The sequence below is a fragment of the Hyperolius riggenbachi genome, chromosome 5, assembly GCF_040937935.1.
Source record: "Hyperolius riggenbachi isolate aHypRig1 chromosome 5, aHypRig1.pri, whole genome shotgun sequence".
NCBI lineage: Eukaryota > Metazoa > Chordata > Amphibia > Anura > Hyperoliidae > Hyperolius > Hyperolius riggenbachi.
Genome location: NC_090650.1, coordinates 79,113,452 through 79,134,072, shown reverse-complemented (window position 1 = coordinate 79,134,072; position 20,621 = coordinate 79,113,452). Strand labels below are relative to the sequence as shown.

Below are 20,621 nucleotides of genomic sequence, written 5' to 3'. Positions count from 1 at the left end.
GCCCCCAGTATAGGTTAGATAAGGTAGCTGCCCCCCAGTATAAGTTAGATAGGTAGGTGCCCCCCAGTATAGGTTAGATAGGTAGGTGCCCCCCAGTATAGGTTAGATTAAGTAGCTTCCCCCCAGTATAAGTTAAATAGGTAGGTGCCCCTCAGTATAGGTTAGATCGGTAGGTGCCCCCAGTATAGGTTAGATTAGGTAGGTGCCCCCCAGTATAGGTTAGATTAGGTAGCTGCCCCCCAGTATAGGTTAGATTAGGTAGCTGCCCCCCAGTATAAGTTAGATAGGTAGGTGCCCCCCAGTATAGGTTAGATAGGTAGGTGCCCCCCAGTATAGGTTAGATTAGGTAGCTGCCCCCCAGTATAAGTTAGATAGGTAGGTGCCCCCCAGTATAGGTTAGATTAGGTAGCTGCCCCCCCAGTATAAGTTAGATAGGTAGGTGCCCCCCAGTATAGGTTAGATAGGTAGGTTCCCCCCAGTATAGGTTAGATAGGTAGGTGCCCCCCAGTATAGGTTAGATAGGTAGGTGCCCCCCAGTATAGGTTAGATTAGGTAGGTGCCCCCCCAGTATAGGTTAGATAAGGTGGGTGCCCCCAGTATAGGTTAGATAGGCAGTTTCCCCCAGTATAGGTTAGGTAGGTAGGGGGAAGCCGGAGCCGCGGGGAGGACAGCCCGACCTCTCCCTCCCTCTCCCCGGGCCGCCCTCCGTGCTTCCCCCTAAGACGCAGAGTAATTACGCAGGAGGAAGCGCTGTGCATAACTACTCACCTTCCTGCGTTCCACTCGCCACTGATCTCCTCTCGTCATAGACGCTGCTACACACGCTGCTTCCTGTTTAGCCGGAAGCAGCGTGTGTAGCAGTGTCTGACGAGAGGAGATCAGCTGCGAGTGGAACGCAGGAAGGTGAGTAGTTATGCACAGCGCTTCCTCCTGCGTAATTACTCTGCGTCTGAGGGGGGAACACGGAGGGCGGCCCGGGGAGAGGGAGGGAGAGGTCGGGCTGCCCTCCCCGCGGCTCCGTCTCCCCCCTCCTTCACAGCGCCCCCCTCACAACAGCGCCCAGGGCGGCGGCACGGCCCTAAAAACGGGCCTGCACAGGTCATACTTACCTCCCATGTAGTCTGCTCATTAATCTTTTTCTCCTTGCCTGCATCCTTTTTGTCCACTGCGATCAATTGAATTTTTCATCTCCCATTTTGAAAATGGCCATTACCCCATATCTTCCTCTGTACCACACAGTTAAAATGCAATGTGACCCATTTGAACCTTAGGGAAACATGGGCATTACCTTGCACCTTCAGTTGTAATTGACAGCTGCTGATATATGACTGAAAGCAACTGGCATATTTCAGTTCTGACAAAATGTTATCAGAACAGAAAGGATCATTGAAAAAAATAAATAGTGAGCTTCTGAGATGAACTGACAGTGAGGTTAATATGTAATATTCATTTGCAACTATTTTTTTTTTTTGAAGTGATAACAATATGGAGGCTGCCATAGTTATTTACTTTTATACAATACCAGTGCTTGTCAGCCCTGCAGTAGTGTATGAATCACACACCAGAAACAAGCATGCAGCTAATCTTGTCAGATCTGACAATAATCTCAGTAACACCAGATCTGCTGCATGCTTGCTCAGGGGCTATGTATAAAAGCATTAGTGGCAGATGCGCAGCAGCATAGCCAGGCAATTGTTTTTTAAAGGCAATTAAATATGGGAACTTCCATTTCCCCTCTCACTACAGTGGTCTTGTAAATACAGTTTTTTTTCGGTGCAGGGTCCCTTTAAGAGAATGTAGGCATGCCAATATCCTCAAACTATCCACTTTCGTTTTAAAATACAACATTGGTTTGACATGATTGCTCTGCGTTCTTGACAGTTACAATGCTATCTAAATAAAACTAAATTCAACAGGTTTGTGATAACACTTGTGAGTGGAAAAGGGTCATGTAGGCCCCATAGTGTTGTTTTAATTGTAAATCCATGTACATTTTTAATTTGAATTTCTTGTTTGTCCCAAACAGATTTTTGGGCAGCACTCCATTATGAGTTTCGCATGGGCATATCCACCATTCAAAAAATTATTCTGGATACTTGCAAAGGCGTAAACTGCAGCCCATTCACATGGAATTTCCTAATAAGGATCGTAGGGAGGAAATAGCTCAGATGTACTGGCTCAAACATGATTTCCCAAACTGCCTGGGTGCAATCGATGGGAAGCATATTCGCATTGTAATGCTTCCTTGCAGTGGAAGTAAGTTCCACAATGACAAAAAAAAAATTATATTATTTTAATGGCAGTTGCAGATGCAGATTACAGGTTCACATACATTGACGTAGGCTCATATGGTAGTTGTTGTGATGCTAGTATATTTAAACAATGTAAGTTAGGCATCAAACTACGGGATGGGAAATTGGATCTTCCTCACCCGCCACCATGGCCTGGAACTGATGGACCTGCACAACCCTTCACTTTTATTGCTGACAAAGGTTTTGGATTATCTGATCATTTGATGCATCCCTATTCATCTAAAAACTTAAATGATGTGAAAAGAATTTTCAACTATCGATTAAGTAAGGCTAGAAGAGTAATAGAATGCACTTTTGGCATAATGTCCAACAAATTTAGAATCTTTCACTCGTTACTTCACTGCATCCGGATAATGGTGTTATTGTGGTGAAAGCTGCCTGCGTATTGCACAATTTTGTGAGGGACAAAGAGGGTGGTATTGTGGTGGAGAAAGTTGACCACAGTTTGGACAGGATTTCAGGTACAGGACTACGTGGTAATTATTCATCTATACATGTGAGAGATCAACTAGCAGCCTTTTTTGTTTCTGAAGTTGATGCAATTAAGTTTCAGGAGAAAATGGCCTATGTTCGAAGACCTGTTTCTGTAGCTAATCAAGCTTAAAGTGAACCCCCGGCCTAAAAATCTACTCAGCAAAGTAAAGATGTCATCTTGGTAAAGAAATCCACTGGGGTGGTGGGAGAGGGGGGTGTAATCCTACAAATCAGACATCTTCTTACATTCATTCCCTGGTGCATGCAAGCCTCAGTCAGGTGACTACATTAACTTAATCCCAGTCACCCAGTGACCAAGTGTGCCAAGTTTGAAAACCCTACCATTAACAGTGTAAGAATGGCTGCAGTTTACATTTTCCCCGTTAAAATGAATGGCTGAAATTTGATTGGCTGTTTCATGCTCCGCCCACTTTTCCTGGATTTGTAACCGTGGTCACCAAGTGACCAACTGTGCCAAGTGTGGGGACACTGGCTTGATTACTGTGAGAATGGCAGCCTTTTTCATTATTTCCATTGACATGAATGGGTGAAATCTGATTTGCTGTTTGTAGCTCCGCCCAGCTGTGCAGGGGGGAAGCGAGACCCCCAGAACATATCATCCCAAATCGGTCAAGACGTTTTCGCGTGATCGCGACACACACACACACACACACATATCCGATTTTATATATATAGATAAAGGCCTTGCTGAGAGTCCCCTATGGACTAGCCCAAAATCTGTCGGTAATGTCAAATTTCTAATACCTACTGTAACTGATAGCAACATAGGAGAAAAGTAATTTATGGCTCATTTTACTCTGGAAGAAATGTACTTCTTATTTGTATGTGTTTTTTATGTATACTGAGTAGGTAGTTAGGCACGTTTGCACGACCCACTTTATCTAGGTAACATGAGCATCATCAGTATAACGCGCAGTATGCTAGTTGCATACCATATGTTAGCGATACTCACGCTAATTGCACAACACACGTTACCTATTCAATGTTAGTGTACAGTAATATTGGCATGTGCTCCCTATGCACAGCAACTTTACCAACAGTGAAGACACATCTTTCTCTTTCATGAAAACGGTTCTCAATGGTGCTGTAGGTGCCAAGCTAATAATCTTGTGTAACAGCACCACCTAGAGTTTTTCTAAGATACTAAAACCAATTTTACTAGCTGTATTTAAAGAGACACTGAAGCGAAAAAAAATATATGATATAATGAATTGGTTGTGTACTATGAATAATTACTAGAAGATTAGCAGCAAAGAAAATATTCTCATACTTTTATTTTCAGGTATATAGTGATTTTCTAACATTGCATTATTCTATAATATGTGGAGATTACACAACACTCAGCATTCAAAATTATTCTTTCAGAGCAGTCTGTGAAGTAATGACCTCTCCTCTAGCAGAGAAAAAGTAAACAGTTCACTTACAGTTGAGATAATAAAAGTCAGATAACAGCCCTCTCCACGACTAACTTATGCTGGGAATACACGGTTCGTTTTTGCCTTCGTTTAAACCTTCGATTCGTTCGGTAAACGAATCGAGTGTTGAAAACGTATGTGAAAATAGTCATAATCTCATTATAGTTTCGATTAATAGACCCCAAAAACGAACGACTAGTGATCGAACATGTTTGATATTATCTCTCTTTATCCATCTAATCGAGCCATTGGTAGGCTTGATGGCTGTTCAGATCGATTATATATTCGTTTATGCTAGTCCGTCCCTGTAAAAAGGGATTTTCGTTTCGTTTCTTTGCAGCCTTCGATCATTGGAAAAACGAAACCATCAGAATCGAAAAAAAAAACGAAACCGTGGGTGGTGATATTAACCGTATGACCGATTATTTCGGGATCGAAAAGGACAAAAGGCACAATCGAAACGAAGGTTTAAACGAAGGCAAAAACGAACCGTGTATTCCCAGCATAAGTCAGAGAGCTTAATGGCTTGTTTGCATAGAGATAACAACTGGAGTTTCTCAACTCTTCCTGTACTGGAAACAATTAGACTGATGTATCTGATCTTAATGTTTTATTTCTTAGCTGTACTACACATACAAATCATAATATCATAATTTTTTTTCGCTTCAGTGTCTCTTTAAGTGTATTATTGATATGTATTTATATAGCAATGACAGTTTCCTCAGTGCTTTAAAAAGTACATATTCATATCACAAATGGGACCTCACAATCCTACCTCATCTTAAGGTGGCCACACATCGTTCAATTTTTTATATTTTTTTTAATTTTCAGAACTACAGCTAATTTGTCTGATTGTAACATTTTAAAAACCTGACCAATGTATGACACACCTGTGTACAATGTTTTTCCCAATTATGAAAAAAAAAGATTGAAAACGCTAATAAGTTTATCAGAGGGCAGCATTTTCTGCCTGATGACTCCTTTAAGGGTGTTGGTGGGCAAGTTGAACATAGTAACCAAGCAACTTGGGATGACCCAAAACCACTTGGAAATAATTTGCATATCCAGTAGCGGTGCATTGTGGGTTACCCCAGATGTTCACTTAAAGCTGAATTATCGCAAGCACAATCTGTTTTAAGAAGGCAAATCACACGAAGGGTGGCCAACCTAAATATAACGTAAAACACATCGCTTCAAGGTACACATAATGTATATTACATATTGTATAGCTTGTAAGTGCAGGGATCTCTCACCTTTTTGTCTTGGAATTTTCTATACATTTTGTTAATCGTTTTACATTTGTCACTGTATCTACTACCAATTTTGTATTAAGTAACAATGTCTGTATTTTGTGTATACCATTGGCTGTAATATTATGTATGCTATATTTATTTCTTACTCTGTACAGCGCCATTGACAAGGTTAAAGGGATTCAGAGACGAAAAAGTATAATACATGTATACATACCTGAGTCTTTCTCCAGCCCCATCAGCATAGATCGCTCCCACGCCGCCGTTCTCCGATGCCTCTATCGTCAATTCCACCGGACTCGACCAGTTGTACGCATGCGCAGAGACTCCCTCTGTCTCGCCGGCGCCTGCCGCCATGCTGCCGCATGCCACGGAGGGAGCGCACTGTGCTTGCATTGACTGGCCCCGATTGGCTGAAGTGACAGGACCCGGTACCTGCGATAAAGGCGGAGGACGGCGGCGTGGGAGCAATCCATGCTGATGGGGCTGGACAGGGGCGTCTGTGTCACTAGGCAACTATAAATTTTTGCCTATGGCGCCGTTGGTGGAAGTGGGCGCTCTCTCGCCGCTCTGTGCGTGTTTATTTATTTATTTTTCCTTTCAGCCAGGTCGGCGCCGGCTGTGACAGGCAGCTCAGCCTGTGCCCGGCGCCACCTACTGGTCCGCCCCCTTCTTCTCCTCCTCAGAGTGAGCAGCACGCACGTTAGTTTATATGTGCAGTGCCGCCGCCTACTGGTCCGCCCCCTCTCCCCGCCCGCCCTCCCTCTCTGTGCAGAGCATGCGATCGCCGCACGCTAGTTTGTTGACACGTCGGCACCGCCCCTAACTCCGCCCCCCGCCTGTCACACGTGCTCGCCGCCGCTGCAGATAGATCGTCGGTCGGGGGATCTGCGCCCAGGGAGAGGAGTCTTCTGCAGGTGAGTAAATACTTTTCTTTTTACAGGTAATTATACATTTAGTGAAACACTGCCCGCATTAGGATAATTTTCTAGTAAACGCTGCAACATAAAGATTATTTCCTGGGGAACGTTGGCAACATTACTATTATTTCCTGGGGAACGTTGGCCACAATACGATTATTTCCTGGGGAACGCTGGCCACATTACAATTATTTCCTGGGGAACGCTGGCCACATTACGATTATTTTCTGATGAACGCTGCCGCATTATGATTATTTCCTGGTGAACGCTACCGCATTATGATTATTTCCTGGTGAACGCTGCCGCATTATGATTATTTCCTGGTGAACGCTGCCGCATTATGATTATTTCCTGGTGAACGCTGGCCACATTACGATTATTTCCTGGGGAACACTGGCCACATTACGATTATTTCCTGGGGAACGCTGGCCACATTACGATTATTTCCTGGGGAACGCTGGCCACATTATGATTTCCTGGTGAACGCTGCTGCATTATGATTATTTCCTGGTGAACGCTGGCCACATTACGATTATTTTCTGGTGAACGCTGCCGCATTATTATTATTTCCTGGTGAACGCTGCCGCATTATGATTATTTCCTGGTGAACGCTGCCGCATTATGATTATTTCCTGGTGAACGCTGCCGCATTATTATTGTTTCCTGGTGAATGCTGGCCACATTACGATTATTTCCTGGGGAACACTGGCCACATTACGATTATTTCCTGGGGAACGCTGGCCACATTATGATTTCCTGGTGAACGCTGCCGCATTATGATTATTTCCTGGTGAACGCTACCGCATTACGATTATTTTCTGGTAAAACGCTGCCGCATTATGATTATTTCCTGGTGAACGCTGGCCACATTATGATTATTTCCTGGAAAATGCTGGCCACATTATGATTTATTTTCTGGTGAACGCTGGTCACATTACGATTATTTCCTGGTGAACGCTGGCCACATTACGATTATTTCCTGGTGAAAGCTGGCCACATTACGATTATTTTATGGTGAATCATTGCTGCGTTATAATTATTTTATGGCGAATCATTGCTGCGTTATGATTATTTTCTGGTGAAAGATTGCCGCATTACGATTATTTTAAGTGAATCATTGCTGCGTTATGATTATAGTCAGGTGAAAGATTGCCGCATTACTTTTATCTGATGAAGAAACATTGCTGCGTTACGATTATTTTCATCAGGGGGGCACCACACGGGGGGGGGGGGGGGGGGGTTGCACAGGTTTTCTCGCCTGGAGTGACACAATGGCTAGAGACGCCCCTGGGGCTGGAGGAAGCCTCAGGTATGTGTACATCTATTATACTTTTCGTCTCTAAATCTCTTTAACGCTTTATAAATCAATAATAGTGTCCAACTTATATTTTGAAGGTTTGCATTAAGTGTCTATTAAAATTGTTTTTTGTAACCAATCATTTTTATTATGATTTGCATCAAATGCAAACAAGAAACAAGCAGTTTATCCAGCCTCTTATGCAAGTACACAGATTATACTTGACACCAATGACATCACTAAAATACATTCACCACTTTGTTACATGACTTCTAGTAACCATCTAACCCTGGTCCAACCAGGCTTCCAAGCAAGTGCATGACAACAAATCATGCAAAACTTTGATGGGGCTTTCGAATGTGCACACCCTTTGCTTTGCCTGACCCTCACTGCCTGGTGGTCCATCTTACAAGGGTCATAACGTGTGGCTACCATACTCTTCACACTCACAATAAGTGTAGCCTCAAAAACACCTAATCTGGAGAGTAGACTCCTTTATTGAAGGAATGGAAAGTTAGTAGTTGGGGCTTCTCACCTGTAGTTACTCCTCTGCTTCCAAGGACTACAGATCACATTTGCAATGAATTACATTTTCATATACCTGTATTTAAAGATGTTAGTGTGAAGTTGAACACATAAACATTAGGAAAAGAGAAAGAGAGAGCAGTAAATAAAGACACAATGGAGAAAGAAAAAACAAAAAGAAGTGAAAGGACAATAAGATTAAAATGAATTTTACTTCCCATATGCACAATTACATATTACTGAACACTTTAACCCAACAGCATATAACATGGTAGCTAAGTGACAAGCACTCTCACTTTGCAACAATAAAGATCCAAGCTAAAATCTAGCCCAGAACGAGCATCTCTATCCCCACACAGGACTATGGGCTTAATTCATTAAAGAGAACCTGTACTGAGTAAAATTATTTAAAATAAACACATGAGGCAACTTCAAATGAACATTACATAGTTACCTTGCCATCAGTTCCTCTCAGAAGCTCCCCATTTTCTTCTTACAGTGATCCCTTCCAGTTCTGACAACATTTTGTCAGAGCTGAAATATATCAGTTGCTGTCAGTTATATATCAGTTGCTGTCAGTTACAGCTGAGAGGAGAACTGATGTGTCCATGTTTCCCTATGGCTCAAGTGGACGATGTTACAGTTTAACAGTGTGCTGACCAGGAAGCTGTTATGGGGTAATAGCCATTTTCAAAATGGAGGACAGAGAATTCCATTGATCACAGTGGACAAACAGGATGCAGGAGAGGAAAAATAGATTGATGAGTACACTATACAGGAGGCATGTATGACTTGTGTATGTTTATTTTGACTTTTAATGTTCAGTTCAGGTTTTCTTTAAGCTGTACTGCTCCTTCCAGTAATATGACAACCCCCGGTTGGTAGTGTATAAGCACAAGGAGCAGTGTAATATTTACCTAGTCCCGCTGCGTTGGGCCTCCTCTTTCTCTCAGGAGTAACTTGCTCTGTGGTGCATACTTGGCTCACTAACACATGGCATTCAGGGTGTACATGGAGGATGGCAGCATAGAACGGGACACTACCAAGAGGAGAATAGATGCAGTGCTGGATCAGATACATATTACACTGCTCCCTGTGCTTACTCTGCATGGTGGCAGGTAAGAGTAGTGGGCCCCCATAGCGGAGGTTTGCGGGGGTCATGGGGGCTAACAAAGAGTAATTTATGTTGTGGCAAAAGGGCTTATTAACATTACATATGCAAATGCATTCAGAAAAACGATTTTTTTTTTCAATGTGTTTGAAAGTGTGTTTTGTGTGTTGTATTGCAGTTTTCCAATGTTTTCTAGCACACTGGAAAGAGCAAACATCACAGGAAATTCTAGGAATACTATGATGTTTATTGTTATTTTTATAGAACTTTTAAACCTCTTAAAACAGTGTGGCCTCTTCCTTCCCAAGCTTTTTTATCCCTTATTTCCCAAGCAGGTTGATGTTTAGAAAAGTTGAGCCTGAGAGTGTATGTGGAGCTCTGCTATTTCAATAGTACAGTATAGTAAATCCTCCATGAAGCATACCATTCCTGAACACACCAAGCCTTCTTATGCTGGGTACACACGATGAGATTTCCCGTTCGATTCCCGGATCGATTCGATTAAATCAAACATGTTCGATTGGATTTCGATCGATTTTTTCATGATAGGTATGCAAAATCGACAGAAAAAACGATCGAAATCCAATCGAACATGTTTGATTTAATCGAATCGATCCGGGAATCGAACGGGAAATCTCATCGTGTGTACCCAGCATAACAGCTGACCTGAAACAAGACCTTCAACCTCTCTGTGATTGCCCTCGCTCCACCCTGTGAGTAATCCTTTATCCATTATCCAAGGCATATGCACCAAGTGACTATTTTCCACATTTATTTTATCATTTATCATCTAACTCTAAAACAAGGAACTTTACTTAAAATAAATCTATGATCCAACTCTGTGTAGGAAGAAAGCATTTCGTACAGATCCCCTTTGATCTCAGCATGATTCCAGAAGTAAAAGCTATCTAAACAAGCCTATTGTCTCTAATGTCAACATACAAAAAAAAAAAAAAAAAAAATACATATATCCAGGCACACCACTTCTAGACAGGACATTAAATAAGTTATTAAAGAGACACTGAAGCGAAAAAAAATATATGATATAATGAATTGGTTGTGTACTATGAATAATTACTAGAAGATTAGCAGCAAAGAAAATATTCTCATATTTTTATTTTCAGGTATATAGTGTTTTTTCTAACATTGCATCACTCTATAATATGTCCAGATTACACAACACTCAGCATTCAAAATGAGTCTTTCAGAGCAGTCTGTGAAGTAATAAACTCTTCTCTGCTAGAGGAAAAGTAAACAGTTCAATTACAGTTCAGATAATAAAAGTCAGATAACAGCCCTCTCCACCACCAAGTTGGTCGGAGAGCTTAATAGCTTTTTTGCATAGAGATAACAATTGGAGTTTCTCAACTCTTCCTGCACTGGAAACAATTAGACTGATGTATCTGATCTTAATGTTTTTTTTCTTAGCTGTACTACACATACAAATCATAATATCATCATTTTTTTTTCGCTTCAGTGTCTCTTTAAGGAAAGGGAGGTGCTGAAGGGGGTGTGGCTAGAAAACAGCAAAAAATCTATTAACCCTTCGCACTCTCACATGCAAATGTTCAAACAAATGCATTCACAGATTCACTCATCCAGGCACAACTGTTATCCCTTTCACCCTATCTCACATTTGCATGCAGGGCCGGGCCGAGGCAGGCGCAGTGTAGGAGGGGGCGCAAAATTCATTCAGCTGTCATTCCTAATTGTGTTTAAAGCAGAAAGAAATAAGAAAAGGGGATATATGGCAGTGACTGCAAGCCAGATAACTAGATATTAAGGTGTTGGGGAGGTTGTGGGCCCTGTGGCGCCTCTTAGTCTAATAGCAATCAGTGTGTAACGGCTGGGGAGGCAGGGATGGAGGGGCGCACTTTGGTGTCTCAGCCTTGGGTGCTGGAGGACCTTGTCCCGGCTCTGTTTGCATGCGAGAGTGCGAAGGGTTAATAGATTTTTGCTGTTTTCTAGCCACACCCCCTTCAGCACCTCCCTTTCCTTAATAACTTATTTAATGTCCTATCTAGAGGTGATGTGCCTGGATATATGTATTTTTTTCTTGTTTCTGACCCCTGTGGCTAGGGTCTAATTCAGTGCACTCCCTCCTTCCCCTGTATGTGTTTGTCAGCATGCACACAGCTTATGCTGGTGTATGTGCATGGTGCACATGGACACATTACGTTAGCTCCCTTGTGCGATTGGTAAGATGCACTATCTGTCCTAGGAGAGGACGTCAGGATGTGTGCTCCTAATCTATTGATAGGTTTGATGCAATGAATGTGTTTGCATGTCTGCACTATGCATGTTACAGGGCCAGAGTTAGGACACCTATGTTTACCTGGGTACTTCTACGCAGTATAGGTGACTAAGCATAAGAATGCATTCTTCTGTGAACTAAGACCCCGGCTTTTAACTTAGCTGTAGGGATAACAGTTGGGCCTGGATGAGTGAATCTGTGAATGCATTTGTTTGAACATTTGCATGCGAGAGTGCGAAGGGTTAAAAGATTTTTAATGTCAACATACAAATACTCATCAAAGGATCTTCTCTCTGCCTGCCCTCCCAAGAAACAATTACAAATTAACACCTCACTAGCTCTCCTCTTAAAATCCGTTGGGATACTCAGGAAAAGCAGAAGAGGGTGGAGCGGCAGTGGGTCCAAAAACAAACACTAAGGAAGAAACACCAGGCAAAGGGTAACAAGTTTGACAGTGAAGTCTAAAAAAACATAGCTGTCCCCAGGCACAGCCACACTCTGCAATGCCAGATCGATAAATAAGACTGCAACTATACATGACCTAATAGAGCTCTCTGATTTGACCTTTTTGACAGAGACCTGGCTTGGGAAACATGCAGTCCCATCTTTTGAAGCAACCGTGCCAACCAATTATTCAGTCTTGCACTGTGAGAGACAAGAACGCAAGGGAGGAAGGGGGGGGGGGGGGGTTGGCATATGCTTCAGATCCTCTTTGAACATAAGGTCCTTGGCCATAGGCCCCACTGAATCCTTTGAATGCCTGGCTGCCTAACTCTCAGCAGAGATAAACATCAACATATTGCTCATATACCGCCCACCTGGTAATGGTCCAGCCTTTCTTAAGGAAATATCTGAACTCTTATCCTGCCTAACAGTGGAACACCCTAGATGGATCATCCTGGGAGATTTTAATGCATGGGTGAATGATCACGACTCACACCTAGGAAGTGAACTACTTCTCATAAAGCAAAGGCCTGGAGGAGCGCAGCTTAGGAGGGTCACCCATGATAGGGCAAGCCATATGGACAGGGAGTTAGGGGGTTAATTTAGCTGGGAGGCTTTTCCCGGCCTCTGGGAAGAAGGAGGAGTTAGGAAGTAGCTGGCCCAGGGAATAGAGCAGGAAGAGAGGAGCTTGGTTCCGAGTAGTGGAAGGTAGTGAGAGGCGGCCAATTAGGGGAAAGAGGACAGAGCGAAGTGCGCAGCTCGCTTCTCCTACCTCACACAGCGACAACATGGAAGACGTGGAGAGCCTCCTGAGCCTGGTAAGGAGTGGAGGGGTTGAGGGGTTATGGTTAAAGAGACAATATTGGTTGTGCACCTATCAAGCAAAGGCCTGGAGGAGCGCAGCTTAGGAGGGCCACCCATGATAGGGCCAGCCATATGGACAGGGAGTTAGTGGGTTAATGTAGCTGGGAGGCTTTTCCCGGACTCTGGGAGGAAGGAGGAGTTAGGGAGTAGCTGGCCCAGGGAATAGAGCAGGAAGGGAGGAACTTGGTTCCCGGGTAGTGGAAGGAAGTGAGAGGTGGCCATTAGGGGAAAGAGGACGGAGCGAAGTGTCCACCCACCCGCCCAGGTATGATGTTAAATTTTGTCATTGCAGCCGGTGGGGCAAGGTTTCCAGGAGGATGGAGGTAAAACCGGTTCAGAGGATTTCCCGCAGGTGATTTCCTCATCGTAAGAGGCGTCGCAAAAAGATATGGTTTCTTGAATGGACATGCCGCTGTCCCCAAGTTGGCGGTTGCGGCTGGGGGCCTGAGTATAGCTGCATGTCCAAGACGTTTTGAGGATTTGTTCATCTGTGATTAACCTCTGGAATTCCTTGCCTTGCAATGGTTAAGTTTCTTGTTACAAGAGTTAAGGTTGTTTTATATTAAAATAATGTTGTAAGTTAAATAAACTTGGGCTGCACTGGCCGATTTTACTCCATTGTCAATTGCAGTCCAGTGTGTTTTTGTTTTAGTGATAAGAAAAAGGGGGAGAGGGTTGAGGGGTTATGGTCAAAGGGACAATATTGGTTGTGCACCTATCATGAGTGAACTGGGTTTCTCTCAGGCTGTCAACCACCCCACCCGCAAGAGAGGGCACACCCTGGATCTTATATTTCATTCCGGACTTTTAATATCACATATGGATATAAACCCAGTGGTATGGTCAGACAACCACACCATCCACTTCTCTCTGACAGCACCAGCGATCAAACACAGAGGGAAAGAATTCAGAAAATACCGTTCTTTGAAAGATGTCTCACCCCAGCACGTTCAGAACATCCTCAACTTCGACGCATTAACCAATCATTGCGCAGACCCAGACTCCATGGACCTGATGTACAACCTTGCAGTGTCATCTGCCTATGACGCCCTTGCTCCAGTTCACATTAAACGGTCTACACCACTTCAGCATGCATGGTGGTTTGACAGCTCACTAAAGGACCTAAAGAAAGAAATGCGCAGACTAGAAAGGAAGTGGAGAAAATCTCAGAATTCAAAAGATAAACACATCCTTGTCTCTCACCTGAAAAGTTACCAAAATGCGATCACCAAGAAAAAATCCTCCTACCTATCACAGGAGATCGGAAAAGGCCACCAACAGGCCATCCCAACTATTCTGCACAGTTGATAGACTGTAACTCATCCTGTCTAAACCCTACTATAACTCCCTCAAAGGAGCTATGTGAGAAATTTGCTTGCTACTTTGCTGACAAAGTATCCTCTATTCAGTCTCTCATTCAGTCCACAGCACCTAAGACTGCACCTAAGACGTATTCAACTCCTGGAAATAGTTGCAAGAACAACCTAACACCCTGGACTGACTTCAAAAGTATTAGTGAGGAAGAGATCTCAGACATCCTCCGTGGCCTCCGCCAGACAACCTGCGACCTGGACCAACTAAACATATGCTGAAATGCCCTGACCTGCTTGGTCCAGCATTTCACAAAATAGTAAATTGCTCTCTGCAAGCAGGGAGGTTTCCTAGCTCTCTAAAAGAAGGAATCATCAAGCCCCTTCTTAAAAAGCCTTCCATGGATCCAGATGCAATGAGCAGCTACAGACCTATCTCCAACCTCCCCTTCTTAGGTAAAGTTATTGAAAAGGCTGTCTATCTGCAACTTGAAACCAGGCTGTCAGTAAACAACATCCTGGACCCTCTACAATCTGACTTTAAAAAACACCACAGCTGTAAAACAGCCCTCATCCAAGTCTGCAACGACCTGCTCATGGCAAGGGACAGAGGGGAATGCTCCATACTAATCCTGCTGGATCTCTCAGCGGCTTTTGATACAGTTGACCATGAAATCCTGCTTAACAGACTGCAGGAGTACTGTGGCATCAGTGGATCAGTCCTCCAGTGGTTCAGATCATTCCTGACTGACAGAACACAGAGAGTATCCCTAGGACCTATCATGTCCAAACCTGCACCTCTACAATTCGGAGTGCCACAAGGATCAATCCTATCCCCTCTGCTGTTTGCAATCTACATGTTGCCACTCGGTACACTTATCAAACGACATGGCCTGGCGTACCACTGCTACACCGATGACACACAGCTATACCTGTTCTTCAAACCTGGTGGAACAGACCCTACTCCAAAAATAAATTCTTGCTTAGCTGAGCTACAGGCATGGATGAATGATAACTGGTTGAAACTGAAAGCTGACAAAACTGAGGTCCTTTTTGTCCAAAGCCAGTGCTCGCCATCAAAATAGCTCTATCCTAAAGCAACACCAATCAGGATGGGGAATTCAGACATAAACAGCTTCAACTTTGTGCGCAGCCTTGGCGTACTAATCGATGGGGAATTGAGTTTCAGAAACAAAATTTCATCTGTAGTTAAATCTTCCTACTTTCATCTGAAGAACATTGCAAAGATTAAACATCTGATTCCCCCAAAGGATCATCCAACCCTAGTTCACGCCTTCATCACATCACGGCTGGACTACTGCAGTGCCCTTTATGCTGGCCTCCCCAAAAAGGACCCGCGTCGCCTGCAATTAGTGCAGAATGCTGCTGCCAGATTGCTAACAAACCAGCCTCGCCACTGTCACATTACACCGATCCTTCGCTCACTGCACTGGCTACCAGTAGAATGGAGAATACTCTTCAAGATTGGACTTCTGACATTCAAATCCCTGCACAATCTTGGCCCTGGATACATGAAGTATTTGCTGAAGCTACACCACACCTCTCACAACCCCAGATCAGCAAGTTCTATAAACTTGGTCACTCCCAGAGTGCACCTCAAAAAATCTTGAGACAGAACCTTCTGTCATGCTGCCCCTACTCTTTGGAACTCCCTGCCACACCCAGTAAAGACAGCACCGTCCCTGGAGCTATTCAAATCCAGACTGAAAAGCCACCTGTTTAGCCTGGCATTTCCGGACTTATAAAATTCTTCCTCTGTACCATGATGGTCTGAGCCATGCATATGCGCTTTGAGTCCTACGGGAGAAAATCGCTTTACAAATGTTATTTGTTGTTGTTGTTATCGACGAACGTGGTTTTTGACGCTGCAAGGGGAAAGGGGAGACAGAACCTTCTGTCATGCTGCCATGCTGCCCCTACTCTTTGGAACTCCCTGCCACACCCAGTAAAGACAGCACCATCCCTGGAGCTATTCAAATCCAGACTGAAAAGCCACCTGTTTAGCCTGGCATTTCCGGACTTATAAAATTCTTCCTCTGTACCATGATGGTCTGAGCCATGCATATGCGCTTTGAGTCCTACGGGAGAAAATCGCTTTACAAATGTTATTTGTTGTTGTTGTTATCGACGAACATGGTTTTTGACGCTGCAAGGGGAAAGGGGGAGCAGAAATCCTATACCTTTTTCCCCACAGAGCTTCCTTCTCATTTCTATCCCCCTTTGGAGGCGGGTGGTGGATGGCTTGTTGTAGGAGGTGTGAGCCCTGGAGCAGGCTGTCTGCGCCTGCCTTCTCCCCCCCCCCCCCCCCTTGGAGTGTTGTGTGAAAGCGAGCTCTGAGCTCCAAAGCTTGGAGTGGCCCATGCTACACTCCTTTCTCATGTGTTCGCTCCCAAGTCGTGCTCATGTAGCAGAACGCAATAAACGTTAAGGTAAATGCCTGTTTTTAAATTTTGGGAGGCAAGTACGGCTCTTCCTGGCGCTGGCCACACTTGGGGGGCCGCCTGCACCTCCCAGCCTCCCCCTCCGGGATGCCGCTGTGGTTTTCAGGCAGTGAGAGCGCTTGGGGCCCCGCGGCACCCCGGTTGTATGGGGGCATTGGGAAGTCTCCCAGTGGCGCTCCTGGATAGTGCTAATGTAGCATGAACTAATTACCACAGGGCAACCACTTTGCGGTATTGGTTTTAACCCTGCAAACTTTGGCAAGCGAAAGCAAATGCATATTTGCATGAGCTATGTCTCGTGAATAGCCAATTAGGCCAAATTTGCAAAGCCAGATTTGTCAGGTGTTACTTGGTTTGATGCACACATCAATTCTCTATAAAGTGTAGTGTTCTCTTGTGGTGCCTTGCAGAAATTGAGAGTAATAGTCAGGGAAGGGGTATAAGCAAGGACTTAAAGAAAACCTGTACTGAAAATAAAAGTCAAAATAAGCATACACAAGTCATACTTACCTTCCATGTAGTCTACTCCTCAGTGTCTTTCTCCTGTCCCGCGTCCTGTTTGTTCACTGTTATCAAGGGAATTTTCTGTCCTCCATTTTGAAAATAGCCATTACCCATAACAGCTTTCTGATCAGCACACAGTTAAACTGTAACATCGCCCACTTGAGCCATAGGGAAACATGGACATTACTGACAGCAACTGATATTTTACTGACAGCAACTGATATATTTCAGATCTGACAAAATATTGTCAGAACTGGATGGGATTATTGTCAGAAGAAAATGGTGAGCTTCTGAGAGGAACTGATGGCAAGGTAACTCTGTAATGTTCATTTGAAGTTACCTCATGTGTTTATTTTAAATATTTTTACTCAGTACAGGTTCTCTTTAAGAAGAAATCTGGAAGATCTCTTCTAAAAGAATATTTGTTCCCTTCTAGGGGACTGAGTATAGGGTTGCATTGGTATCCCTTGCCAATTTTAACAAACAGTTACATGTAAAAAACATGGCTACAACAAGAAAAAAAAATGAATAAAAAAGGTCAAAATAGAAGAAAAATTCCAAAAGGAACACTATCGATTAACATGTTTTTTTTCCAATTGAGATAGGCATTGTTTGCGAAGTGCTTCTAAGTACTGGTGTATACATTTCACTGCTTATCTATTTGATTACGGTTATCTAATTCCTTTCACACTTCACTGATGCCAAATCTGATGGGCTACTTATTAATGAGATGAGGGGGAATTCCCTCACACTACGCCTGTTAACCCTGTGTGTGAGATAAGTCTCACCAGCTGAACTGCAGCTGCCTGTTACTCTAAATGAGCTGTCTGCAGGAGAGAAGAGGAAATGTATCTTGTTTGAAATTGTGTGTGAAACCTGACACCTTAGGCTTTTCATATAATTCTGCAGTCTGACATGCAAAGAACAGTGTAATATTGAAGCAGAGATTTGCCTTTGCAAATGAAACTTTCCAACGTAGCTAAAATTTACACACGTGGTGATTGATTCACGAAACCATAATAACTGATATCACGGTCGCACTAGCGTCTTGTGCGTGTTATAACGTGAATAACAGTTTTTGCGCACAATCGCTAATTTTTGCAAGCAAACGTGAATTGTTGCATGCATAAGTGTCCACGTTTTCGCGCGAAAATTTGCGTTTTCACGCAAAAACGTTACGCGCTATCAGTTATCACGGTTTAGTGAATCAAGCCCATTGAATTAAATGAGCAAGTAATTTTTTGACGGGAAATGACATAGGTGTCTCCCAAAAGAGAATAAGATGATGTACAAGAGGCATTATTGTGGGAAAAAAAATATTCATACCCTTCACAAACTGTCACAGTCTGTAGGAAAAATCCAAAGTTCTATACCATTCCAAATAGTCCAAGTTGTTCTAAAGCATCATAATTACCCTGATAAATTGGGAACAGCTGTTTTAATCAACTCAGCAGGTGAAAACAGCAGCTCTCTGCAATAGATTTGTGGACAGTCATGGCTAAGACAAAAGAGCTCAGTGAGGACTTGCAGCTGCGCATTGTGGCTGCTCACAAGTAAGGGAAGGGCTACAAAGCCATTTCTAAATGTTTTCAAATTCCGGTGGCTACAGTGCAAAGTATTATTAAAAAATACAAGATGTTCCACACTGTGGAAAATCTCAGAGGACGTGGTCGGAAGCCAAAAGTGACACCTGCGCTGGCCAGAAGGATTGTGAGAGGTGAAAAAGAATCCAAGCATCACCACCAAGGCTATCTTGGTGGATCTGAGCTCTGCTGGTGGATGCAGAACAAGGAGGACGCTACTTCTCCAGATAAGGCACACAAAAGCTCACTTGGCCTTTGCAAATGCTCACCTGGACAAAGAAGAAGACTTGTGGTCTTCTGTGTTATGGTCAGATGAAACTAAAATTGAATTGTTTGGTCACAATGATGTTTCCTTCATTTGGCGTTAAAAAGGAGAAGACTTCAACTCAAAGAACACCACCCCCACTGTCAAACATGGTGGTGGGAACCTAATGCTTTGGGGGTGTCTTTCCTCAAATGGACCAGGGAACCTAATCATAGTAAACGGCACCATGAAAAAAGAGCAATACATGAGGATTCTCAACGGCTACATCAGGCAGTCTGCAGAGAAACTTGGCCTTGGGCACCAGTGGACATTTCAGCATGACTATTACCCAAAACACACAGCAAGTGGTGAAAAAATGGTTAGCAGACAACAACATTAACGTTTTGGAGTGGCCCAGCCAGATTCCTGACTTGAATCCAATTAAGAATCTGTGGTGGGAGCTAAAAATCTGGGTAAGGGCAAGAAGGGCCAACCTGAAAGATTTGGAGCTCATTGCTAAAGATGAATGGGCAAAAATACCTGTGGAGACATGCAAAAAGCTGGTCTGCAATTATAAGAAGTGTTTGATTGCTATAATAGCCAATAAAGGCTTTTATATTGATCATTGAAAAGGGTATGAATAATTTTAGACTGGACACTTTTTGCTCAAATGTAAACAAAAACTGAGAAATCTTTTTTTCCACAATAATGCCTCTTGTACATCACTGATTACCGGTATTTTTTGGGAGACACCTGTATCATTTCCGGTAAAAAAAATTACTTGTTGGCTGAATAAAAGTAACTACCGTATTTCGCGCCGTATAAGATGCTCCGGATTATAAGACGCACCTAGGTTTAGAGGGCAAGAACCAGGGAAAAAAAATATATAAACTAAACCTGGTGCGTCCATATTTCAGGAGCGTCTTGTACATGACCTCCCCCAAATGGTGCCCTCCTGTGTCCCCATGTCTCCCCCAGGTGTCCTTCTGTACCCCCATGTGTCAGTGCTGTACCCCCAGTTGTCCTCCTGTACCCCCATGTGTCAGTGCTGTACCCCCATGTGTCAGTGCTGTACCCCCCAAGTGTCCTCCTGTCCCCCCAAAGTGTCCCCCAGTGTCCTACTGTCCCCCAAAGTGTCCTCCTGTCCCCCCAAGTGTCCTCCCAAATGTGCTCCTGTCCCCCCAAGTGTCCTCCTGTCCCCCCAAGTGTCCTCCTGTCCCCCCAAGTGTCCTGTCCCCCCAAGTGTCCTCCAGTCCCCCCAAGTGTCCTCCTGCCCCCCCAAGTGTCCTCCCAAATGTGCTCCTGTCCCCCCAAGTGTCCTCCCGAGTGTCCTCCTCCCTCTGTGTCCCGCTGTGAGTCCCCCCCCCCCTGCTTGTCTCTACCCCCCCCCTGTTGCCGGGTCCCCCCTGTGAGAAGCGGCAGAAGCTTACCTCCTCCATCTTGCCCGCGGTGATTAAAGACATCCGGCTCCTGTGGGCGGCTTCCTCTAGTGCCGGCTTGTAATGACGCGTCATCAATTACGCGTCATTAGATGCCGGCACTAGAGGAAGCCGCCCACAGGAGCCGGATGTCTTCAATCGCCGCGGGCAAGATGGAGGAGGTAAGCTTCTGCCGCTGCCACTTCTCACAGG

At 44.0% G+C, this 20,621-nt stretch overlaps 1 long non-coding RNA gene across 1 annotated transcript in view; it reads right to left on the bottom strand.

The window, feature by feature from the left end:
- The window catches only part of LOC137519647 (uncharacterized), a 131,925-nt gene that overhangs the window by 9,330 nt on the left and 101,974 nt on the right, over nucleotides 1-20,621 (bottom strand). Inside the window, exon 3 of the long non-coding RNA XR_011021063.1 lies at nucleotides 8,225-8,290. This is a non-coding gene — a long non-coding RNA (uncharacterized lncRNA). The remainder of the gene's footprint in view (nucleotides 1-8,224; nucleotides 8,291-20,621) is intronic.